This window comes from Mesocricetus auratus, unplaced genomic scaffold (genome assembly GCF_017639785.1).
Source record: "Mesocricetus auratus isolate SY011 unplaced genomic scaffold, BCM_Maur_2.0 Super-Scaffold_100026, whole genome shotgun sequence".
NCBI lineage: Eukaryota > Metazoa > Chordata > Mammalia > Rodentia > Cricetidae > Mesocricetus > Mesocricetus auratus.
The window spans coordinates 26,141,947-26,169,375 of record NW_024429207.1 but is presented as its reverse complement, the minus strand read 5'-3'; the positions used below and the strand labels follow the sequence as shown (position 1 = coordinate 26,169,375).

Sequence of the window (27,429 nt, the reverse complement as noted above, 5' to 3'; positions counted from 1 at the left end):
TCAGCTGGTAGAGACACTAACCACTGGGCCTGTCCACCCAGGGTGGAGCCCCAGAGCCCATGGTGGAAAGAGAGAACCAATTCCCACAGGACGTCCTCAGACTCCCACATATACAACATGGTGTGCATCTCCTGAGAGGGCCGAGCCATCTGACCTCAGGCCTGAGCGGAGGCATGTAGGCTGTTTTGTGAGTCTGGAAGCCTGCGACACACACCTAACGCTCTTGCCCCTAGTTGAACACAAAGGCCTTCACCAGACACAAGAACCAGGAACAGAGTACAACTTTACTCACGGATTACTCAGCCCCGAGTATCCATTTATAGCAACAGGAAACAAAGCAGCACGAAGCACAGAGATCTAAAGGCCAAAGGACACCAGGCACACACCTTGAATCCCAGCACTCAGGAGGCAGAGGCAGGGGGATCTCTGGGAGTTCCAGGCCAGCCTGGCCTACATGGCAAGACCCTGTTCAAAAGAAATAAATAAAAAACAAAATGCAAAGCACTAATAGTGTGAAACAGTGAATCTTCCCACTTTCCCAGGCGCCTGGTTTCACTTAAGCCTTTGGGTATAGGGGAAAGGGGCACTTAATAATATTCAATTTGCAAGGAATTATCTAAAATCATGAACATCAGTTAACTGGCCGATGGCTCTCATGGCCAGTTTTTTAAAAATCTTTATGAGGGGGTTTCTAAGTTTTCCTTAATAAGCACAAATTATTTTTTGTAATATATTCATTTTAGATTTTTATGTGTATGGGTGTTTTGCCTACATGTATATATAAGTATACCACGTGAATGACATGCCCTGATAGATCAAATGATGGCATCACATCCCCTGAACTGAAGTTAGAGATGCCTAGCAAAAACAGCCACCACTCTTTACTCTTTATGACTGAGGAGTCTTTCCAGCCCACATTTAGAAGGGAGATGTGAATTTTTAAAGTAATTCTTACCCAATTCCCCTCCAAAATGACTGGCCATGTAGCTCAGCTGTAGGGTGTTTGCCTAGCAAACAAGACCCGGAGTTCACATCCCAAATGTGGTGCTCAAGTGTGCACACACACACACACACACACACACACACACACACACACACACACACACACACTTTTTTAAAGGTTCAAAACCTAAATCCCAGCCTGAATGAATTCAGATTTTAAGGCAACACAGGGGAATTGCTAGCAATTTGTGGAATGACTCCACATGAAACTCTTAAAATTAAGTGTGGCACGTGACTGAAGAATTAAGTTCAGTCCAATTTAACTCTTTCCTTTAGGAACCCAGCACTAGGGAACAAGATTTATGCTGTTGCCTCAGATTCAATACCGATGACACTGGAATTGGATACTCAGCCAGGTGCACCTTCATCCGCTGACTTAGTCATCATCCTGGTTTCCAGAGAGGACACAGGACCATTGTCATCCTCCCGACAACACACCCATGGGCACAGATAAGAAAGGGCTTTGAGCGGTCAGACTACATAGTTCCTGACTCTGATAGAATCGATGGCAAGCTAGAGGAGCCATTAAAGATAGGGTGACATGGGGGAGGGGCTGACACTGTCCAGCTCATCCCCGTGTCCATAAATGGAACTGCTGACAGTGACAGAGGAGAGAGAAAGGCTACTTGGGTTCTCCAGATTGTATGTGCTTTAGACAACTGTCTCACTCCTTGGGCAAGAGAGAGGCTGGACTGTGTGGCCAGAGCTTCTCACTCAGTTCAAAGTTCTATGTAGTTTTCCTGGTGGGAGAGGGGCCCCTGGGTGGTAGACTCACCCCTAAGGTGATAAAATCAAACTCCGAAATTCCCTCATGCCATTCATTTTATACCTTTTAAATATTATGTTTTGTGCAATTTTATGTCTTAATTTGCAATTATGTGCCTACAGTTGCCTTAATATATTTTTGTGTTTATGAAGAAGATATAAACAAAAAACTCTGTGAAAAGAAAATGATAAAACTTAAAATAATGTACCACACTGAGGTATCACATGTATTAGAATGACTAAAATGAAGAATGACAACCAGGTGGTGGTGGCACACGCCCTTAATCCCAGCACTCGGAAGCAGAGGCAGGTGATCTCTGTGAGTTCAAGGCCAACCCGATCTACAAAGAGAGTTTCAGGACAGCCAGAGCTACACAGAGAAACCTTATCTCAAAAAACCAAATAATAAAATAAATAAATGAGCATGAAGCCCAGGAGTGGTGATGTTGTGGGATATTTGTACACTATATGAAGATATATTGCTGTGATTGGTTTAATAAAGAGCTGAATAACCATTGCTAGGCAGGATGTATAGGCAGGACTTCTAGGCAGAGACAGGAAGCAGATGAATCTAGGTACACGAGGGACACCAGGAGACGTGGAAGCAGCAGGATGGGCAGTACACGACAGAACATAGATTGATAGAAATGGGTTCGTTTAAGTTACAAGAGCTAGCTAAAAACAAGCCTAAGCTAAGGCCAGGCTTTCATAGTGAAAAATAAGTTCTCTGTGCCCTTATTTGAGAGCTGGCTGATGGGACAGAGTTACATGGTGATAACCCTAGTACTTGGTGGGATGGAGTTGAAAAGACTGTGTGTGGGGGCTGGAGAGATGGCTCAGAGGTTAAGAGCACTGCCTGCTCTTCCAGAGGACCTGAGTTCAAGTCCCAGCAACCATATGGTGGCTCACAACCATCCGTAATGAGATCTGGTGCCCTCTTCTGGTGTCCAAGCATAGAACACTATATACATACATAATAAAAATTAAAAAAAAGAAAGAAAAGACTGTGTGTGTCTGAAGATGGTCTAAAACTAAACCAACCAACCTACAGGCAGCTATCATATGACCTAGCAGTCACACTATGGTCACTATCACAGTGAACTTAAGGTTTAGAGCTACACATGAATATTTGTGGCAGCTTTGCTCATAATAACCCCAAAATAAAACCAACTGGGATATTTTTCAACCAGTGGTTTTACAGAAGATGGCATGTGCACTCCATGGGATAGTGCAGCAGAGCTTTAAAGAGAGAGAAAAATAAAAGGTCTGAGTTATCAGTACATATACAAGGGGATGAGCATTCAGATAACAATACTGAGTTGGAAAACCATCAGAAATTCACACGCTCTGCGATTCCATTTACCCAACATTTTGAAATGATAAAGACACAGAACTAGAGAGCAAGTCATGGTTACCATACTCTTGTAAGACGGAGCTATGGAATAGGGATCTTTGCATGGAGAGATTTGTTCCATGTTCTGTGCCCCCCCCCGCTGCTTGTGGCACCATACTAACTAACAGGTGTGCATGGGGGCGGGGGTTTATGAGCTCAGATGCCCTTGGAGGCAAGGGACATCAGAGACTGTGAGCTTCCTGGCGTGGATGCTGGGGATGGATCTCAGGAGCATGGCAGAAGATTATTAGATTGAAAGTAGTGATTCTACAACACTGAGACAGTTCCAAATCAAATAATGGCTGTAGACATTTAATAGCCCAAGTCTTGAAATACTTCCACGGGGATGGGGAATGTCTCAGGGATGACGTTATTTTTGGTTTCTCCAGCATGTTACTACCATGACTCTGCAACTACTACTAGCTCAGAGTGAGAGGCAGGCTTCATGATGAGGACTAGGAACTTCCCCAAATCACTGATGCCTACCACTGCTAATGCTTAAGGTTGTCAAGGCCAGAGCTATGAGAGAGGCTGGCCGTGTCATAAGCAGGGGTGCCAGGAAGAGGCCAGATTAAAATGTAATGTCCCCCTGAAATGCCAACACACAAGTGTGGTCCTTCTTCACATCTCTTTGATTGGCATCTCCGTTTGAAATGGAGTGCTTAAGTGTCTGCAAAGGCTGCATCCCAAGATTGTGAACAAAGTGTACCCATTAGCCTCTAAGCATTGTGGCAATTTGACACCATCATTCATTTTTCAAACATGAGCAAGCAGTTCTTTGACAGTCACGAATGTTAAATCATATTCTCTTCCTAGCAACGCTAGACTGTCATCCACTTGCCTGAAATAGCTTATCCAAATGTCAGGTATTTTTATGTTTGAACTCTACTATTGATTGCCTTATCATATGTTCTGAAAAAATGCATATGTAAATTCACTTTACTAAAATTTTAAAAAATATCCTGTGTCCATAAGGCTCTCAGTGATAGAACATTTTTGAGAGTAACTCATCATTACAATTATGATAGTTGATTGACTAATTGATCAGTCACCATGCAGGGAATCAAACCCCAGACTTTATTCCTGCTAGTAGAGCTTCCCACTGAGCTACATCACAGCCCAATATGTATCTGTTGATTATTAAATGTGAAACAGTAAAACAGTATTAGAGATTGTTAGTCCCCTAATGTTTTATTTATTTATTTATTTATTTATTTATTTATTTATTTATTTATTTATTTTTGGTTTTACGAGACAGGGTTTCTCTGTATTGTTTTGGAGGCTGTCGGTCCAGCCCAGCCTCGAACTCACAGAGATCCGCCTGCCTCTGCCTCCCGAGTGCTGGGATTAAAGGTGTGTGCCACCACCGCCCGACTCCCCTAATATTTTAGATACAAGTATTTATGCTTACATACACAAATATGCAAAAACCTTCAGTATCCATTAATTGGTATTACTTATTGCAAGAGCAAACAGAGTTGAGCTGGACTTATCAGTACATGCCTGTCCTCAAAGTGCTTGAGAGGCAGAAGGAGGGTTCCAGGTGAGCCTGGGCAGCATAGTGAGATCCTACCTCCTCATCCACCCCCAAATACATATATAGAAGGGAAGCTTGAGCATCAATTCTATATCCTCATTTCTCATAATTGAATAAATTCTGATAAACCTGAGGAATTCTAATGATATCCAGGACTTTCCAGAGAAGGAAAACTGAAACATAGCATAGCCAAGTTAATGCTTCATTGGCCCAGCCAAAATAATCTGTGGTTGTGGAAGATGGCTACATCAGCTACAAAGGATGGATACACCATCAACTGAGTATGATTACCACATCCACATAGGATGACAACGCCAGCTGAGGATGACCACAGCACCCACAGAGGATGACCACAGCACCCACAGAGGATGACTGCAGCATCACAGAGGATGACCGCAGCACCCACAGAGGATGACCACAGCATCACAGAGGATGACTACAGCATCACAGAGGATGACCACAGCATCACAGAGGATGACTACAGCATCACAGAGGATGACTACAGCACCCACAGAGGATGACTACAGCATCACAGAGGATGGATGACTGCAGCATCACAGAGGATGACTACAGCATCACAGAGGATGACTACAGCATCACAGAGGATGACCACAGCACCCACAGAGGATGACCACAGCACCCACAGAGGATGACCACAGCATCACAGAGGATGACCACAGCACCCACAGAGGATGACCACAGCATCACAGAGGATGACTACAGCATCACAGAGGATGACTACAGCACCCACAGAGGATGACTACAGCATCACAGAGGATGGATGACCACAGCATCACAGAGGATGACTACAGCATCACAGAGGATGACCACAGCATCACAGAGGATGACTACAGCATCACAGAGGATGACTACAGCACCCACAGAGGATGACTACAGCATCACAGAGGATGGATGACTGCAGCATCACAGAGGATGACTACAGCATCACAGAGGATGACTACAGCATCACAGAGGATGACCACAGCACCCACAGAGGATGACCACAGCACCCACAGAGGATGACCACAGCATCACAGAGGATGACCACAGCACCCACAGAGGATGACCACAGCATCACAGAGGATGACCACAGCACCCACAGAGGATGACCACAGCACCCACAGAGGATGACCACAGCATCACAGAGGATGACCACAGCACCCACAGAGGATGACCACAGCATCACAGAGGATGACCACAGCATCACAGAGGATGACCACAGCATCACAGAGGATGACTACAGCATCACAGAGGATGACCACAGCATCACAGAGGATGACCACAGCATCACAGAGCATGACTACAGCATCACAGAGGATGGATGACTGCAGCATCACAGAGGATGACTACAGCATCACAGAGGATGACTACAGCATCACAGAGGATGGATGACTACAACATCACAGAGGATGACCACAGCATCACAGAGGATGACTACAGCATCACAGAGGATGACTACAGCATCACAGAGGATGACTACAGCATCACAGAGGATGACCACAGCACCCACAGAGGATGACCACAGCATCACAGAGGATGACTACAGCATCACAGAGGATGACCACAGCATCACAGAGGATGACTACAGCATCACAGAGGATGACCACAGCATCACAGAGGATGACTACAGCATCACAGAGGATGACTACAGCATCACAGAGGATGGATGACTGCAGCATCACAGAGGATGACTACAGCATCACAGAGGATGACTACTATAGGTAGTTATAGCATCTACAGAGAATGCTACTACAGCATCTAAGAAGACAGCTATAGATTCTACTCAGGTGGCTACAGCACCTGCAGACTTGCCTCATCAGCTTTGTGGACACACAGGTAGGTGTCTATGAAGTAGAAGGAGCTCTCACCAGATACCAAACATGGGGGTGCTCCACCCCGGACTTTCCCAGCTTTCAGAACTGAGAGAAGTAAACATCCATTGTCTGTGAATTACCCAGCCCATGGTACTTTGCTGCAGCCACTGAAGTGACCAGAGGGTTGGAGAGCAAACAAAGGAGAGTCCTTGCTGCTGGCGGTCCTGCAAGGAGAGGACACAGGAGCACATTTTATTTTACAAGGGATAAAAGGGGCTGGGATTTTGATCAACAGGCCAAAAGAATTGTTCAAATGACACTGCGTACATTTATTCTTCTTCCTTCTCCCATTTTCTGTCTGAAGCTGAGGTCTGTGGCATGCTAAACGTGTGCCTGCCTCTCCACTTACAGAGTTTACTGGTGGTTTTGTTGAGGTCCTGGAAATGTCAATTAGGAATCATAAAATATGCCCTGATACATTCGGTGACCTAGTTGTCTCCCTGGCAAATAAATGGACCAGGTCAGCTGACTGCCATACACACACACACACACACACACACACACACACACACACACCCCAGGGCCCCGAGGCTAGCACCCATTGTTGAGAGTCAAGAGTCTGTTTCCAATACGTAGACACCCTGGCAGCTGACAGGACTATTGAGACTCAGGCCACCCTGGATGCTAAACAGCCAGGTAGCAGAGGGTGGGGCCAGTCAACAGATGTGAAGAGAGAACTAAAATATGGATGAACCCCAGATGGGATCATTCACAAAGAGCAGCCCGCAGCCCCCTCACCTCAGGGGATCTGAAGAAGCTTCTGGGCTCACTCACCAACCTCAGCGCACTGACCCCAAGCCAGCCTGCTCCTTCACCTTCCAGGTCTCTGCCTCTGTACTTTTCTTTAGCTCAAGAAGTGAGCTTTCCAAGTGGCAAGCAGGTGAATCTAGTGTAGACCAGCACCGTGTGCAACTTACTTACTTCTGCTTTTGACCAGGAAGTCAACTTTCCTAGGATTTTTATTATTATTATTCTTTACAATTATTTATGTGTATAGATGTTTATTTTATGTGTATAGATGTTCCTTTAGGATTATTTATTTCATGTGTACAGATGTTTTTGTCTGTATGTCTGTGTGCCACATGTGTGCAATGCCCCAGAAGCCGGAAGATACCATAGGATCCCCTGAAACTGGAGTTACAGTTGTGAGCTGCCCTGTGAACGCTGGGAATTGAACCTGGGTTCTCTGGAGGATCAGTCAGTGCTCTTGACCATGGAGTCATCTCTCCAGCCTTTCCCGGGAAGGGCTGTTGAGAGGAGCTGGAAACAATACAAGAAACCAAAGCAAGCCAAGACCTTGTTTGTTTTCAAGCCAAGCGTGAGACTGCCTGACTGGTGGGAACCAATGCTGTGTGCGAATGATGGTCAGAACCTAGGTGCTTCTGAGTACTGGGCCCTGGAGCCTCGAGCAGCTGACAATGGAGACATTAAAACCCCCCATCCCCCTCGTGGGTCTGTGAGGGACCCCATGTTCCATCCGTACGACCACAAAGAAAACAAATAAGCCTTTACAATTTTTAAAAATAAACAGACGTTTGATGTCTTGTGGACATTTATCCGACCATTAAATAATGACCCTCTGGGTGAGGAGTTCATATGGGCAGATGAATAAAGTGTGAGGCGAAAGGGCTCGCTTGCTGTTTGACAGGGTCTGGCTTTTCAAGGTCACCATTGGGAATGAACGTTTGGCTCTAACGCTAATGACTGACTGCATCTACTGTAGCCACCCCAGCAGATATCCAACCTAGGGTGGCAATTCTGCGGTGTGCACAACACTGCTGCCCTCCTGAGTGTGCAGTCCACATTGCTCACTAACCCTGGGGTTCTCATCCTGGGACACCCCCACCCCCACCCCTCCAACCCCTCCAACCCCACCCTTCCACCACCCCCCTCCCGCATTCCACAACACCATCTTGGAGCTGCTCCTATGCTGAGCTGGCTTGCCCTTCCTGAGCCAGGTGGGTTCGGCCCAGCCTTAGTGTTTCTTCACTAACTCAGAAAACACTTGCAGAGTGCCTTCCTTGGCAAGCCTTGATACGAGTGTTCAGGATGGACATGGGGAGAACAGTCCCCGTTCCGTTCCTGGGGCTTCCACAGACAAGGAAACTAGTAAGCAGCATTGGTGGAGCGACACGAATTAGCATGGAATAGGAAGAGAGAGGGACGGAGGGCGGTGCATTTTAAAAGTGCTATGTGTGTTATGTCTCACTTATGGTTCTTGGTTTTTTTTTTTTTTTTTTTTTTGGTTTTTACGAGACAGGGTTTCTCTGTATTGTTTTGGAGGCTATCAGTCCAGCCCAGCCTCGAACTCACAGAGATCCGCCTGCCTCTGCCTCCCGAGTGCTGGGAGGTTCTTGGCTTTTATATAGTCTCATAAAATCAAGTCTGTATATATTAAAGAAAAGTGGAAGCAAAATTATCCAGGGGAGCAAAGAGGATTAGGAGGAAAGATGAGGGCCGGCACTATGGTCGAGTGGTTAAGAGCACTTGCGGCTCTCACGGAGAACCTTGGTTCAGTTCCCAGAACCCACATGTCAGTTCACCGTCATCTGCCACTGTAGTGTCAGGGAATCTAGTGCACTCTTCTGACCTCCAGATGCCAGGCACAAATATGGGGTACACTCTCACACGCTGGCAAACACTCATACACATATAAAAACAAAACCATCTTACAAAAAAAAAAGGAAACAGGGCTGGGCATTGGTGGCACACGCCTTTAATCCCAGCACTCGGGAGGTGGCAGAGGCAGGTGGATCTCTGTGAGTTCGAGGCCAGCCTGGTCTACGGAGCAAGTTCCAGGACAAGCTCCAAAGTTACACAGAGAAACCCTGTCTCAAAAAACCAAAAAAAAAAAAAAAAAAAGGAAAAGGAAAAGACAGGGTTGGAAAGGGGAGTCGCCCTCAACATGCAATGTATTCCTGAAGCATTGTAGTATGTGCCTGTAAGCCCAGATGCCTGGGGGCTAAGAGGATTGAACAGTGAACCCCTTACAAGGGCTACAGCAAGCACAAGCCAGCCTGGGCAATTTAAGGGGACCCCGTGTCAAAACGAACTGTAAATAAAGGGCTAAAGATAAAGACAGCTTTGGAGCAGATCACTCACCTAGTATGCGGGCAAGGCCCTAGGTTCCATCCCAGTCAGTCCATCAATGGACAAAAGATAAGAAATCTATTGGAAAGAACTCAGCACAGGAGGCAATAGTCAGGCGGACGCCTGTCGTGTGTGGGCATGGAGTGAGCCACAGAAGTCATACTGGGGCCCGTGTGCAGGCATAGAACCACACAGGGTCTTGGGGAGGAGGGTCCTAAGTAAGGGAGACCAAGTGAAGGCCTACTCAGTGCCGAGTTCACCTGCCTGGCTGCAGCACAAAGGCCTTGTGGAGCACAGCACACAGTGAAAGCTGTGCAGGGGATGAGGTGAGAGAGATGAGCCAGCCCCTCATGGAGGGCAATGCGAGACATGGTCCAGGGCGGTTCACAGGGGAAACCAAGAGCCCTTCACAGCTGGGAACAGACAGCAATAGTAAGAGTTTGGTTCTTGTCAGGCAGGAGTGGTCATGAACACCTGTAATCCCAGCACTCAGAAAGTGGAGGCAGGAGGATCATGAGTTTGAAGCTATCTTGAGTTAGTTTCTTGGATCCTTGTATAACCGCGTCCAAAAGTATAGCTAGGTTTCTCCAGGCATTGGTGGTGCACGCCTTTAATCCCAGCACTCGGGAGGCAGAGGCAGGCAGATCTCTGTGAGTTCGATGCCAGCCTGGTCTAAGCAGCGAGTTCCAGGACAGCTTCCAAAACAATACAGAGAAACCCTGTCTCAAAAAATAAAAAATAAAAAAACCCAAACAAACAAAAAATAATCCCCAAAACGTATAACTGGGTTTCATGACAACTGGTCAGCTCGCATGGGACTGCAGCCCTCCATTTCCCCCTCCTCCTCACCCAAAGCTTCTCGTGTGTCCTGAGAGGCTTATGAGGATGCTCTGGTATACCCAGGATCCCATTTACCCCAGTGTCAGCATATTATATTCTGAAACAGTGGGTGACTACCTTTCACAATCACCTATTACATATTTTATGAGTAACTGGAAGAGAAATCCTTCAGGGCTTCCAAAGTAAACTAAAGATAGAAAAATGGAATGTTAAGTACCTTGACCTGATCAGTACATGCTGCATATGTGGAATAAAACATCACCTGTCCACTTACTACATATTCATAAGAACAGTGAAACATGAGGTGCCCTGTTTGATCATTACAAACTCTGCAAATATGTAAAGTCATCACACTGTTACCTACAAATTCATACAACCAAAATAGCGTTAAAACATCCTGTATACACAAACCATTGCCTTTTAAGGCAATCTTAGGAAGCCTGGCTCAGGATTAGTGAGGAATTGGAAAAATGATGGAGGAACAAACACATGCTTGAGTTTCCTCCCTCCCTGGCAATTTCAGAAAGGGATTTGGATGTGCTGTGCTTGGCTATGTGACCTTTTGAGCATCCTGCTTCAAAGCTTCATTAACCCACATTCAACCAGCAGGCTGCATATATGAGCTGCTAGGGATGGTGGCAGGACAGGCCAACGGTGCAGGGAACAGGCTTTAATCCCTTAGCAGTCATCACTAGTTTCCCAAAGGATGTTGGGTAAGCCATGTGACAAGTTGAAAGAGAAAAGAGAGGAGAAAAGAAAAGGGACAGGAAGTTGGTTTGGACTCAGTCTTTCTTAAAAGTGGGAGAGAGAGACTTAGAGACACAGAGAGACACAGACACAGAGGGACAGAGGGACACAGAGAGACAGAGGGACACAGAGAGACAGAGGGACACAGAGAGACAGAGGGACACAGAGAGACAGAGGGACACAGAGAGACAGAGGGACACAGAGAGACAGAGGGACAGAGACACAGAGGGACACAGAGAGAGACACACACAGAAAGAGAGAGACAGAGACAGAGAGAAAAACACATTCACCACACACAGAGAAATGAACTAAACAAGTAATGGAACAGGGTGGGGGTGGTGCACACTTTTAATGAGAAACCAAGGAGGGGAGGTTTCAAGCCATCTGGGCCATGTTCTTCAAGACCATGCTGAGACCCCGGGCTCTTCTTCCTCTCCTACGAGCTCTTTGTCCTCCCACACCCCTGCTGTGATGTACCTGAAAGCAACAGGGTAAGAAACAGACCATGCTTAGAAATCTCCCGGATGGTGAGGAAAAAGGAACCTTTGCTCTTTATAGATTGGTTGTCTCTGGTACTTGCTATAGTGAGAGAAAGATGACCAAATGTCTATGGAATATTAGAAAACATCCAATGCCAAGATAGAAAAATGCAGCAGGAATGAGGGAGCAAAAGGGAAGCGTAGACAGGATAGCCAGTTCCCACACAGAGGAAGTTAAAACAGGAAGTCATAGGAAAAAAAGACTAACATTTTATAAAGTTGATGGAAGAAGATAACGGAACCATGAAGGGAAAAAAATGCCAATTTCAGTATTTTTAGAGCTTATTACCATTATTCAATAGAAATAACTTCTCCTGTCTTCACAAATGAATTTAATCTACTGATATTGAAGACACACACCCTCTTCATCACCATCCCTGCCTAGTTCTGGAGAGGCCTCTGTCTGTGGGGAGCTGTCTTCTGAATGGACCCCCGTGTGTTGGGCGAGGTGAGGCTCCTGGCTCTCCAGCACACACTGTATTGAGAAGATCCTGCCCCAGGCCCAGGGTGAGCAGCTCCCAAGCACACAGTCCCTTGACTGGCCCCAAGGCTGGGCCTTTTGTTTTCCTGCCAAAGAAGTGTCTTCAGTCCTCTCTGCAAACTCTGGCCTGAGTTACGTCTCTTGGGGCTTCTACACAGGTCATGACTGGGAAAGCTATCAAAAATAAAACAAAACAAAGCAAAAAAGCCCAAAACAAAAAGCATACCCCTCCAGAGGTCCAGTCCCAGTCATTAGCATGGAGGGACATCACTTCCCTCCTCTCTGGGGCCTCTTTCAGACCACTCCCAGGTGGCCGCTGAGCCTGACTGAGCATTTTTCTGTACTCTAGACACCACATCTAACTGCCTGCCTTAGTCAGGGTTTCTATTGCTGTGATGAAACACCATGACCAAGGAAACTTGAGAAGGACAGGGTTTATTTGACTTACTCAGCCACACTGTAGTCCATCCCTGAAGGAAGCCAGCACAGGAACTCAAGCAGAGCAGGAACCTGGAGGCAGGGACTGATGCAGAGGCCATGGAGGGGTGCTTCTTGGTGGCTTGCTCCTCGTGGCTTGCTCAGCCTGCTTTCCTTTAAAATCTAGGACCACCAGCCCAGGGCTGACACCATGCACAGTGGGCTAGGCCCTCCCTTATCACTAATTAAGAAAATGCCCAACAGGTTTACTTACAGCCTGATCTTACAGAGGCATTTTCTTAATTAAGATTCCTTTCTGTCAGATGACTCTCTCCTGTGTCAAGTTGACAGAAAACCATTAAGCACAACAGACCCCTTGTCAACTTGACATGAAAACATCACTGTTAAACTACAACCTTTCCTTTCTTGTTCATCCCCAAATCACACATTAACATCGACACCACAATATAAAACATCTTATAAACTCAAAACCCACAGTCTTTACAAATTCAGACACTGAAAAATCTAAAGTCTCTTAAAATTTAAAACCTCCTATAAAATCCAGTCTCTCAATCATGGGCTCTTGTGAAATCAAACACAAGTTGAAAACTTCCGTATTTCAAGAGGGAAGAACCAGGGCACAATCACAACCAGAGCAAAGCAAAACCAAACTCTGACAGTGTAAATAATTCCACGCCCAATATCTGGGATTCACACATTGTCTTCTGGGCTCCACCAAAGGGCCTGGGTCATTTTTCCAGCTCCACCCTCTACAGCACACACAGCTCATCTTCCAAACTCTAGCTGGCTCTACTCCACCTCTGCTGATGTTCTTGGTAGCAGTCCTATGGTACAGGGATCTCCAAAACACTAGGGTCTCTTATGCAACTGAGCTGTACTGTCACCAATAGCTTCTCCTGGGCTCTCTTCAGGGACTCCAGTCCTGCCACACAGTACGTCTCAACTGTTCTCCATGACCCCTTCATGCCTTCAAAACCAGCACCACCTGGGTGACTCTTACACTACCAAGTTCAGACAGAAGTGCACAGAACAACCTTGGCTGCCTCTGGAACACAGCTTCTGTGTGCGGACTCTCAGGAAACACTTCCCAGAAGATTTCGCCTCAGTGATGCTGGTCTCAATCACCACTAATTGCTTAGCTGGTGCTCCGGCTGACGAGCATCAATTGTCCCAGCAAAGCTAAGATTTTTACATCAGTGGTTCTGGTCTCTTGTTAATCACAGCCGATAACTTCAGCCCCAGCTAACCACACACCACAGATTCTCAAATCAAAGTAGCAAACAGCCCTGAAAAGTCTTTAGTGATGCTCAAACTCTGCTCTGGAATTCACAAGCCTCCATGGTCTGCACTGTTCTCAACATTCTTATCTCCCAAACTCCCACAGAACAGCTCACCAAGCCCTCAACATTCAATGGCTCTTCTAGTCAAAAGTTCCAAAGTCCTTCCGCAGTCCTCTCCAGAACAACATGGCCAGGTCTGTCACAGCAACACCCCACTGTTCTGGTACCAATTCGTCTTATTGGTTATTATTGTAACCAATATTGTTATTATTATTATAAAACGTCATGACCAAAGCAACTTGGGAAGGAAAGGGTTTATTCGGCTTACACTTCCACAAATCCATCACAAAAGGAAGTCAGGACAAGAACCCAAACAATGCTGGAACCCGGAGGCGGCAGGAGCTGGTGCAGAAGCTATGGAGAGGCACTGCTTACTGACTTGCTCCCTGTGGCTTGCTCAACCTGCTTTCTTATAGAACCAGGACCACCAGGCCAGGGATGGCACCATCCACAATGGGACTGGACCCTCCCCCATCAATTACTAATTTTAAAAATGCTCAACAGCTGAATGTTATGGAGGCATTTTCTTTCTTCCTTTTTTTTGTTTTTTTGTTTTTGTTTTTCAAGACAGGTTTTCTCTGTGGCTTTGGAGGCTGTCCAGGAACTAGCTCTTGAAGACCAGGCTGGTCTGGAACTCACAGAGATCCACCTGCCTCTGCCTCCCGAGTGCTGGGATTAAAGGGGTACACCACCACCGCCTAGCTTCTCTCTCTCTCTCTCTCTCTCTCTCTCTCTCTCTCTCTCTCTCTCTCTCTCTCTCTCTCTCTCTCTCTCTCTCTCAGGCACTGTCTTAATTGAGGTTCCTTCCTCTCAGGTTACTTTAGCTTGTGTCAGGTTGGCATAAAACTAGCCAGCACACTGCCTCATGTCTACCACTTTGTAATGTTCCCAGCTTTAGACACCCAACACTGACATCCTTGGCTAGACCCCACACACCCAGCTCTCCCATGTTCCTTACTCTGTACAGACACAGCCAGTTGCCCAAGCAGGAGACCCAAATGTCTCTCTGCCTCCTCCTCTGTTACCACCCACACCCTGCAAGGTGCCATGCACCACAGACTCTCTGCTGTGTGTCCCCTCCTCCCACCTCCCCCTCTCTTATTTAAGGCTCTTATTATCGCTTCATTCCCACATCTAGGGCTTCGGGACATGCTGTGGAATAGGATACAGATGACCTCCCACCTATGAGTCACATCTGGGGGAGGGGCTGACGAACACATGGAAGAATCTCACAGCTACAGTGTCAGAAGGTAATGTGAAGGACTCCACTGTGGTCCTGAGACGCTGAGGTTAGAACTGAGCCTGAGATGACTACTTGGGAAGAAAAGTCATAGCAAAAAAAAAAAAAAAAAAAAAACAACCCAAGGGTAAGCTGCAACCAAGAGCAGCAGCTGGTGCAAAGGTCCTGGGGCTAGCTGCCTTTGAGAGACTGACAAAAGTCCCACTGCCCCCAAGGGAAGGTGACACATGAGAGCATGGAGAAAGCATTTCTGAGAAACAAGGAGAAATCTGGGATTTCATTTTGTTTCCTGGTTCTGTGGCGTGAAGGGGGGAAACCAGGAACCGAGGCATGCTAGGCAAGGGCTGTACCACTGGGCTACATCCCCCAGCCTGATTGTTCCTTTAAACTCCTGGAGGGTTTTTAAGGTGAAGGATACATCTCCCTGGACTTTTTCTTGCCGCTGCAACCCTTCTGCGTGGCTGCCAACCTGATTTTCCTGATGCTGTGTCTCTGGGGTTTAAAAATGTCCAGCTGCAGCCATTTACCTACAGAAACCATGGGAGCATTTTGCCAGTTCCAAAGATCCTCATCCCCATGATTCCATTGTTATCTCCGTGTGGCTTCCAGGCAGCCCTAGCATGTTCCATCAAGGCTTCTCTGGCGACACACCTCTCTAGGCATAGTCGTTCTTCCTGGTCACCAAACCCAAGCCCAAGGTCAAATGCCACCTCAAGCATGGGATCTTTTCTGACACCCAAGAGGCCCACCCCCTGGCATCTTCACTGTACAATGTGCACCGGGCAGACCTCCCATATTGCCCTTCATCCTTGGACAGCAGCTTGGCTGTGGACACCTGACTTCCCCCCTTATATCTAGTCCCTTCCATTTGACACGGAGATTGGTACACTTTGCAGCAGAGCGATGTCTCCCCTGTTTGCATTTCAGACCATGAGTGGGGTGGTTCTTGCAAAGGAGCAGGGGTCTGGTGCTTACAGTAAAGATTTTTGTAAGTGTCAGGGGATACACAGAGCAGACCCACTTGCCTTTGGGCTGCTGGCACTGCCACCGCTGGTCTCCCCCACAGCCACAGATGGAACTGGGGAAGGATTTAAGTGGGTGGCAGCATATATGGGACAGGAACTGTTACTTTTCAGCCATCTCTCGTGGCCCTGAACTTTCCCCACCACCACATGTCCCCATGAAGCAGGGAGCTCGCCCATAGCTGGCAGTGCAAGCCGATCCGCCAGCTGCCTCATGCAGGACTGCTAGAGTCTGCCCACGGCCCATCACAGCCTCCTGCTCAGTGCTGTGGAACAAAGGTGGGAGAAACAGGGACGCGATTGTTCCACAGCACAGAGGGAGGCTGCCGTGCACAAGCATTTGGAGTCCAGAGATGCTGCACACAGATGCGATGAATGTTTAAAGAGATGCAAGTGCTGCGGGGTGGTGGTGCACGTCTTAATCCCAGCACTCAGAGGCAGAGGCAGGCCGATCTCTGTGAGTTCGAGGCCAGCCTAGTCTACAGAGCGAGTTCCAAAATAGCCAGGGCTACACAGAAAAACCCTGTCTTGAAAAAACAAAAATCGAATAGTAGCATAAACACTGGTTACCCTGACTTGATTGTTATACATATGTACGAGCATCAGATTTTCACATTGACTCTCATAACTATGTATAATTATTATATCAATAAAAAATCACACGGTGGCCAGCAGCAGGACTATGGTGACTCTGTGGAAGGAAGAGAATAGTATGTCCTAATATCTGAGGAAAGAGCTCACAGGAGAAATGAACTGATCAGCTTACACATTGACGTGTAGGACTTGATGAGAGGATATGCCAATCATCTGTGATCAGGTCCTGGCTGGGACACAGTGGGCAGCAAGCGTTTAATATCCATGTGTAACATTAAAGGTCAGTGTTACCTGTTGATCGCAGGCGGGGGCCACAAATGAAGACAAATGAAGATGAACTTAGTCTGAAAGTGATTTCCAGAGGCTTAGAGTTCTCCTCTGAGATGAGTGTGGGGTGCCTGGCCAGCAGCTACTTGGAAACGAACCTGTCCTGGAGATGCAGAGAGGCATCTGTGTTTGCTGTGCCGTGGAGCTCACTCCAGGGAGCAGAGCTGCTGTGTGTTTGCTGGGCTGCTGGGCAGGCTGGGGCAACCCCTGATTATCCATCTATCACAAAGCTAAGCAGACTCTGTCCACCACTTACTGTACCTCTGGTCCTTTGTAGCATCTGCGTTAAACTTGAATTTGCAAGCCTCCTGCCTCAGCCTCCCCAGTGGCCAAGATTATAGGTCTGAGCTCACGCCTATACATTTATTTCTTAACTGATCACTAACCTAACTTAACACAAAAAGACAATGTCTTCAGAACAGGGCATTTTCTTGACAGCAAAATTGTACAAAACATCTGTGGCTTGAGATTTTTTTCTTTGAGACAAGGTTTCTCTGTGTAACAGCCTGGCTGTTCTGGAGCCTGGCTCACAGTTACCTGCCTGCCTCTGCCTCCTGAGTGCTGGGATTAAAGACGTGCGCCACCACCGCCCGGCTTCATCTGTAGCTTGATTAACTGATGGAATTTGACTTTTAAGATCTCAGCAAGATGTTTAATACGACATATTAGACACCACATCATATGGAGGGCAGACTCCTGTAGCTCCAGCCCTACATGATCAGCCCTTACAGCTGTGTGCAGATAGCCATGATCAGTACTTATGGTTGCTGTGTGCAGACGGCCGTGGACCTGAAGTCTTTTAAGGCGGCAGGGCCGGGTGGTGGAGTGCTTTCTTCCATTACCATGGGCTTGCTGTTTCTTGAAGGGCTGGAATCTGCATCTCCAAAGGCTGAGGAGAATGGATTCTGCAGCCCTGGCCTGTGGCTCAGCTCTTCTGTGTGATGGATGTCCCTGTTGTCCGCTCTGGTGCTGGGAATCAAATGTCTCAGGGCCTCCTGAGTGCTCCACACAGTTCTCTGTGTCAGCATGTAAGAATTGGCACCAACTGCTAACTCACCTGTCCTCCTGCCATACCCCGCCTCTAAAACAGGTGCCAAATGAGGGGCAGGCAGTGGGAAGGCGGGACTCCAAATTCTTTGCTCTGAATATCAGCTCTAAACACACATCCATTCTGCAACCCAGAGCCAAACACCTCGGGTTTTTTTTGTTTTTTGTTTTTTTTTTTTTTTTTTTTTGGTTTTTCGAGACAGGGTTTCTCTGTGGCTTTGGAGGCTGTCCTGGAACTCGCTTGGTAGTCCAGGCTGGTCTCGAACTTACAGAGATCCGCCTGCCTCTACCTCCCAAATGCTGGGATTAAAGGCGTGCGCCACCAACGCCCGACCTCACCTCGGTTTTTAAAAAGTCAAACAGCGCCGATAAGATGTTGTTCGTTATATAGCTGTTGCTCTTGCAGAATACCTGAGCTAACCAACTTAAGGAGAGGAAAGAAAGGTCTGTCTGCTCACAGCTTCAGTGCTTCCAGTCTGGGGTCACTTGGCCCATAGTTCTGGGGCCTGAAGCAGCATGGCACAACCTGCTGGGGTGTGATAGAGCAGTCTGTTCATACCATGGCAGTCAGGGGATCAGGAAGGGCCTGGGGTAACCTGATTTCCTTCTGCCAGGCCCCACCTCCTAAGGGTGCTACTGCCTCCAAACAGTGCTGCAGCTGGACCAAGCATTTAATACGTGGGCTTTGGATGACATTCAAATTCCAAGCTATGGCAGATCTGATATTAATTACATTTGTGGCCATATCCAATTAAGTGATGTGTTTCTTCATTACCACACCCCCAAAATAATATGGGGGGTTGTTTGTTTATTTTTGTTGTTGCTTTCTTTTATAATTAGTAATAGCTCATCTTTAGGAAAGTCACTGGAAGTTTCACGTAGAAGAGACCAAAAGAACCTGTATCAAGGAGCTGAGGAGATGACTTCGTGGGAAAAACGCTTTTCTCACAAGCCCAGAACCCTGCTTTCTGATGCCTGGAACCCGGGCATAAGTGGATGTGGTGGCATGCGTGTGTCTCAGCACTCCCGAGGAAAGATGGGAGGTGATGATAGGAGCAACCCCAGGAAACTCACAAGCCACAAGCCTGGAGGACACAACAAGAGAGACCCTGCCTCAAAACGAGCTGGAAGGCAAGGACTGATACCCAAGGTTGTTCTGACCTTCACACACACACACACACACACACACACACACACACACACACACACACACCATATACGTACACAGAAATAAATATTTTAAAAATCCACAGTAAAGAACAGAATTAGATACCTGCCATTCCAGATTCTGTGCACTGACATCTGGCTGCTCCTAGCACCCATATTTAAACTGTTTCCAGTGTGCGTGTGTACCCGATGATTCATCCAAGCGCTTCTGGAAGCTGTCCCTGGTGTGACAGTAGAGTCTATCCACCCCTGTCCTCCCTCTGTCTGGTGAAAATACAGACTACCAGCTTGGCGGCACAGTCATCGGCACACAGTGGCCTTCTTTATTTAGGTACAAGTGCTGTTAGGCAACTTGCTCCCACGCAGAGCTTTTCAAGTCTCCATCATAGCTCCCTTTGTTTTCAACGGCCTGCAGCACCCAAAGTGTACAGGCCCAACAGGAGGGCTCCCCAAGACGCCCTCACCCCACAGACTGGGCCTTTCCAACAAATCACCCCGTGACTTTACTGGTCCACGTTTGCAAGGATATCAGCCACCAGGCCGTTTCCTGGCAGTATGGATGTAGGAGCCCTGCTGCCATTTCCCCTTCATCTGAGATGTGGCAGGTTTCTATGACAACAGATTCAAAAGTGCTGGTGGCACCAGCCCTTAGCTGTTCCAGCTAAGAAATGAAGAGCCATCTATGTTCTAAAGATCAGTCTAACCTCCACCATCTCCTTTAAAAAGAGGCGGTTTGGTTTTTGTTTTTGTGCGTGAGACAGAGAAGAATTGTCCTTATGCCTTCCTTTCTTTATTCCTTCCATGGGTTTTTCACTTCTAGAGGAAATTAGGTTAAAAAAAAAAAGCAAAATATTCCACCGTGGATGCCTGAACCCTAGCAGGCTTCCAGCTTTCTCCCCACCCCGCCCCCCTTTCTTTTCTGCCTCCTCCTGCTCCCTCGCCTATGACTAAAGCTCTCCAGGAGTATTTATGGCCCGGACAATGTCTATGGTTGACCTTGTGATTGTGCTAACCCTTGACCCGCTCACACCGATGGCCCGGGTGACTGAGGAGCAAGTGACTGTATTTATAGCACAGGCCTTCCCATCTGCTCGTGGAGCAGTGACCATCATCTCAGATCTCCCTGAGGGATAGATGAGGGGCATGGCTCTCCAGACTCCCAGCCGCATGGGACAAACCCAGGAGACCCACATTCTGAGTGATTGACCACTCCACGGTATGAAGTCCTTGGTGACCTCAGAGGACAGCCACATGTGGTCCTGCCTTCCTGGTGACAGGCAATCCAATGGAGGGGAGGCATGCCAGTCATGGGAGCCTCTCCTGGGAATCTTTGGCTTTATTTGGGTCTTGATTGTCCCTTTGGGGGTCTCTGAAAGACAGTCGGGGGATTGTCAGGTTAGGAGAGAAGGGAAATGAAGTAAGGTGATCTTATATATCCACTAGCCATGAGTGCCACTAATAGAAGGGAAACTCGAGGCCTTGATTGAGAAAAAGCAAAGCTCTGTCTGTCTGTCTGCCTGTCTCTGTCTTTCTCTCTCTCTCTCTGTCTCTGTCTGTCTTTCTGTCTCTGTCTTTCTCTATCTCTGTATGTCTGTCTCTGTCTGTCTGTCTGTCTGTCTGTTGTCTCTCTCTCTCTATCACACACACACCCACATCCCTTGTCTCTGCCTCTCTCTCCTGCTATACTTGGTCCTGAAGGAAAACGCTAGATTCTATAAGGCCCACTTACCCTATCAAGATGTCACCTCTGATTCTGTCACACTGGGAGACTGTGACTGTTCTTTGTTCAAGTCTTGACTAAACCAGACAAGAAGTCACTCGAGGCCAGAAGCTTTACGACACACAAAATGAGTCCTACAGTGGGCCCTGTGGATTCCCTGTGTGAGCACTGTTACTGTCTCCCCGTTTGAAGGTGGTGCTGTGGGACAGGTAAATTGGTCTAGCCTTTATCACTTTATCCTCCTGCCTCAGGCGCCTCAGTCACTAGGACTATGGTCATGCACCACTACCACTTTTGTTTTCAATGGACACACAGGAACTGTATATATTTATGGGGTTGTAGATCCTTACAGGCAACGACTGATAATATTGCAGACGGCCTTGCATGGTAATGCGATTGATAATATTGCAGACGGCCTTGCATGGTAATGCGATTGATAATATTACAGACGGCCTTGCATGGTAATGCGATTGATAATATTACAGACGGCCTTGCATGGTAATGTGATTGATAATATTGCAGACGGCCTTGCATGGTAATGCGATTGATAATATTGCAGATGGCCTTGCATGGTAATGCGATTGATAATATTGCAGACGGCCTTGCACGGTAATGGTTGCGATGACTCTGGCAGCTGCTTCCACCACTGTTTGCCTCCCTCTCCCTGCTCAGGGTAAGCACAGAGCGTATGCTCCATCACTGAAAACGTTTTCCAGGTTTTAATTCTTAAAATAATAATAGTTTCAAGTCTAAGTTGCTTGGTGGCAATACTGACGAGGCCTCTCTCTCTCCCCTCTCCCCACTCCCCTCCACTCCCCCCCCAGCAAAAACAAGGCAGGCTATGGTAAGGCAGGCTGTGGTGTTTCCTCCCTATATCCCAGCACTTGGGGGCTGAAACAGGAAAAACCCAACACCAGGAGCAGACTGGGTTTTGTAGCTCTTGCCTTAGAACACCAAAAGGGAAATAGAGGGGTAAGAAACAAACAAAAGTATCTCCAAGCAGTCCTCTGAGCCCAGAGGCCCATCTATTCCACATGTAGCTTCGTGGAACCTGTGACACCACAGCCAGATGGCTCCTGGACTGTTTGCACCAGTTAGTTCAGACACCAGGTTCTGACCCAGTACACGAGCGGGAGGACAAGGGAGCCATGTGTTCACATCAGGCGATGCCCAGGAATGCCACAGTGAAACCCACTACCTTCTGCAGATATGCTAATGAAATGACTGCCTGAAGACACCGTAAAACTAGTAGAAATCCAATAGGTATCTCTGAAGTTTCCAGACTGCTGCCTCTGCCAGTCTGGGTGCAGCTTGAGAACCACAGCTGCAGGGTGGGTCAGAAGAGTCCAGCGTTCTTTTGCTTACCTCAGCAAAGACAAGGGTTCCTGTGAACAATAACAGAACTGAGGGACTTCAATGTTTCAACCTTTTAAAATTCAATTTTTCCCAGGATACTTAGAACTATAGGAAATACTGAAAGGGAGGGAGGGGGTAGGGAGGGTGAATGATAATATCAGGTTCCCTTACCTGACACTTTATGTGGGCAGGAACAGCGTTCAAAAATAGACCCATGACCAGCCACGGGAGCACACACCTTCCGTGCCAGCAGAGACAGGCAGATCTCTGTCAGTTCAAGGCTAGCCTAGGTTGTGAGTTCCAGACCAGGTCTGTTTACACATGGCCTTCCCCTTGCTCCTCCACACCTCACCCCCCTGGCTTTAGTGCACCTTGCTGGATGTCCTCTCATATGCGTTGTAGTACAAACCTATTCTGGAAGACCTCTAAAGAAAGGGCAGCCTTTGTTCAGCGTCCTTCCCAGGTTCTCTGTTCCAATTCCCAGACTTCTGGTCCTGAGCGGCTTGACTCTCACTATCCCCGGCAGCTTACAAGGGAACAAGGCTTGCCACCCCAGGGATGGGAAGCCAGAAGGACCTTGAAAGTTTGATAACAGGAAGTCACTGAAGACTCAACCAGAGGCTGTATGTTCAAGCTAAATTTGACTGTGTGCTTGCAGTAAATACCTCGACTTCTGTACCTGGAAGTTGGTCTTCCTGTGCTCAGTAACACACACACACACACACACACACACACACACACACACACACACACACACACACACACGGCAGAGCTAGAATGAACCCCAAAATTAGAACCGCACACATGAAATCAAATTTTCTACCACAACAGTACATCCCTGGTTGTCACTGTCCTCCTCTTTTTCTTCTTCTTTCGAGGCAGAATCTTTCCATGTAGTCCAGGCTAGCCTCAAACTCATCATCATGAACTGTAGGCTATCCTCAAACTCACTGTCCTCCCTTTTCCATCTCCAAGATAGTAGGACGGTAGGCATGGGCCACCACACCTGGCCCAACTCTATTTTTTAATCTATTTTTATACTTGCAAGTTGACTTGTGATTTGAGTTTATGATAAAAACCCCATACTGGGTCTGAGGAAGCTTGTCCCCTTTCCCTGAAGTGCCCCACCTGCTGCTTGCAGTGGGCAATGTCTTTAACTACTTAGGCAGCATGCATATTATGGCTCAAACCCACACACCATGCTGGTTTTGGTCCCCAAGGTTGCCAGTCAAAAAAACTTGGACATGCTTTGTGAGTCCCTCCGGTGACATCAGTGGTGTGGACTCAGTGTCTGGGGAACAGGATAAACATGGGCCTGCAGGGAGTTCCTCAAATTCCAAACACTTGATCTCAAAATTTGGCAGAACTTGTCACTGAGACTGCCATGGATGGCACCTTTCTGGTAGGCCCCTCGCCCCCTACACCTGCTACCCCACTGGACACAGAGAGAGGCTGGGCTCTTCTATTCACATTCGCAATGATTCCTCCCCTGGGAGAGGGGCCTGGCTTCTTCCTGGAGCCAATCTGAAGCCCAGGGGGCCTTTAAAAATGCATTTCAGATCCCAGGCATCAGCCTGGGAATCCAGCATGGGACTGATCAAGACCCCCTGAATCTGGGTGTCAGTGAGGAGGCCTAGGTAATCTATTGAGCCTTGGGCAGCAGATCAGTACTCATCCCAAGTATACACACGGACTTTGGACTCCCATCCAACAATGTGAGGTGCACTCTCACCCTGAACTCTTGGGGAAGGGTCTAGGCCCTGCCCTATATGAAATGACAGACTATGGAAACCCCCATGGAGGGCCTCACCCTCCCTGGGGGAATGAGGGGATAACGGGGGGGGGGTTGGGGGGAGGGCACGGGAGGAGGGGAGGGAAAGGGAGAGGGACCTGGAACTGAATTGTGAAGCAACCTTGTTTCTTATCTAAATTTAAACTGGAAAATAAAATAAAAAAAATACATTTCAGAGTTGGAGAGCACCCTGCCCCTTTAGCTTGTGAGCTCATTCCTGCTGGGAACCCAGTGACATTTCCATTCCTGTGTCTAAGTTAGTTTTTCTTTAGGTTCGTAGTTATATAAACATCCCCCTACAAATTCTTCTCACATTTTAAGGAAACTTCTTACAAGGTTCCAGTCACACTGAGTCCTAGCCTGTTCCCTTTGCTAAAATCCCCACCTGATTCCTGCTCACCGGCTTCCAGGTTTCTCAGCAACTCAAGGCAGAGAGACTCTTCAACTTGTTACCCCATAGCTAGCCACCGACTGAACCCCAGACCTTGCTCACGAGAGGCAAGTACTGTCCCCATGAGCTGCCCAGCACTCTATTAGTCACTTAAAAATTACTCCCTAATTTCTGAAATCCCCCTCTCAAGGTTACCTTTGCTGTGCTACATCCAAAGCCAGGTCTCCTAAGATGGAGAAGACCCCAGCAGAGGCCAGGAAGGGTACACACATCCTTCATGTGGAGGTTCAGAGTAGAGCAAAGGCCTGGAGAGCCTAGAGGTCACCGAGAGGAGACGGTAGGAAAATGAATACAATGGACCCCCAAGTACCTCCTCTCAAGTCTTTTCGTCCCCATAAATGTTTCTATTGAAAGCAATTTTCCCACTCCATCCCCAGTACATCCCTGTGCCCAGACTCTGAGCTGCAGACTCTGCTCGAGTTTCCTTTTGCAGTTTTAAAAAACACCTATGTATCCAGGTTTCCACACCCATGCTTGTGGGCACAGCAAGACTCCAAGGAGCACCATCCACAGGAATTCAGTACAGCTATCAAAATAACGACGGGCTCCTCCTAATTTTCCCACGTCGGTACTGGGGACTGGGTCCCAGGCAAAGGCTCTGCAGCCCAGTTAAAGCCATTGCTCACTTAACTTTCAAGTTTGAAGACATACTTAGCTTCCTTCTGTGTACCCAGACAGAGGAAGTAGGTCCATGGAAAGAGGGCCAGAGTAACCATCCTATTCCTACGTTAGCTCAGACAGCACCTGAGCTATTCATGTAACCCTCTAAAATTAAAGGGTAGGGCTTGAAGATCTCTCAGGGTCTCTCCCCTCAGGGTTTGTTCTCCCAGGATCTGGACTCTCTGGGACTGTCCTCACACCATCCTGTTTATCAGGATCTGGTCTCTCAGAGTCTGTCCTTTGGTAGTAATATTTTGTGCCCAGGATAAAGACGCTTTTCTTTGATCAAATTACACATAGGAGTTGATTAGTCATTTCTTCTATTGATAGTGTTGGCTTTTTTAAACATGAAGAATAAATATCTGAGGAATAGCAGATACGTTTAGCCTGATTTAAACGTTGCACAATGTCTATATGGCTCAGAACATCAAATTATTCTGTTAATATGTGTAATTTTTTCTTTTTATTTGCTTAGAGAGAGTGTGTGTATATGTGTGTGTGTGTGTGAGAGAGAGAGATCCCACCCCCATTCTCTTTTAAATGTTTTTAGACAGTATCCTGCCTTGACTAGTCTTGAACTCAAGACAGTTCCCTTGCTCAAGCCTCCCAAATACTAGAATTCTAGGCATACACTACCACATTGGGGGTTTTGTGTCTATATACTCATTTAAAATAATTTTATGGGCATGTGACACATACCTAGTGTGGTGATACATGGTTTATGATTTATTAAAGCCACTGGAGGTCAAAACAGCAAAGCAGCCACACTAGTTAACTATAGAAGCAAGGAGGTGGTAGTACACACCTTTAATCCCAGGACAAGGATTAAGAAGTAGACAGATCTCTGTTAGTTGAAGGCCACACTGACTGCACAAAATTGATCCAGTTCTAGAAGAAACAGCTCACACAAAGGTGATCTCAGCACGTAGGATCACACGCCTTTAATTCAGCACTAAGGAGGTAGAGATGGGAGTGATATGGCTAGGTGAAGAAAGGAATATAAGGAGGAGGAGACAGGATTGCCATTTTGGCTGGGTAGAGGTAAGATCTACTGGCTTGGCTGCTTTGCTTCTCTGATCTTCAGCTTGAAGCTTGAACTCCAATATCTGTCTCTGGGTCTTTTATTTTTCTGTGCTACAGCCTAGAATCCCAGAACTTGGCACTGTTTATCATTATTGTGTGCGGGCATGTGCTGTGGCCTAAGGGTGGCAGTTGGAGGAACACTTTATGGGATTGGTTCTCACCTTCCACCTTTATGTGACTTCCCAGGACCCCACAAGACATGCAGCACATGTTTGACCCACTGAACCATCTCCCTGGCCCTTGGGAGTTGCTTTTAGTATTGAAAGACAGGACTGAAAACAGAGGCAGGGGAATCACAGGGGACTACATAGTAAAACCTTGGCTCAAAATAAACTAATACACATGTATTAGTTTCCATTCTGTTGCTGTAATAAAAATACTGACCAAAACCAACTCAGGGGAGAAAGGGACTGAGTTGGCTTTACTTCTGTGTTCATCACTACAGGGAAGCAGCTTACTGGCTTGCTCTCCAGACTCTCATTCAGCCAACTTTCTTATATCTCCCAGGATCAGGGGATGGCACCACCCACATCAACCAGTAATCAAGAAAATGACCCCACAGACTTGCTTATGGGCCAGTGTGATGGAGCCATTTTCCCAGCTGAAGCTCCTTTTTCCCAGAAGATCTTAGCTTGTTGACAAAAATCTAACCAGCACAAATACGTGCATGCCTTTAATTCCAGCACTCAGGAGGCAGAGGCAGGAAGGTCTCTGTGAGTTCAAGGACAGCCTGGTCTATAAGAGCTAGTTCCAAGACAGCCTCCAAAACAATACAGTGAAACCTTGTCTCGAAAAAAAAAAAAAAAAGAAATTAAAAAATACTGCAGAGGAGGCAAATTTTTTCCCTTCTCATACAGCATGCATCTGGAACTGATATAAAGCATATTGACAAAGGAAAACCAAACTTTATTTACATGTGTGTAA

The 27,429-nt window shown here is 47.1% G+C and overlaps 1 protein-coding gene across 1 annotated transcript in view; it reads right to left on the bottom strand.

Moving 5' to 3' along the window:
• Plekha2 (pleckstrin homology domain containing A2) overlaps window positions 1-19,660 on the bottom strand; it is an 81,825-nt gene extending 62,165 nt beyond the window's left edge. The window contains exon 1 of the mRNA XM_040731991.1: window positions 19,550-19,660. The gene's annotated coding sequence lies outside the window, so the exon portion shown is untranslated. The remainder of the gene's footprint in view (window positions 1-19,549) is intronic.
• Window positions 19,661-27,429: the final 7,769 nt, after the last annotated feature.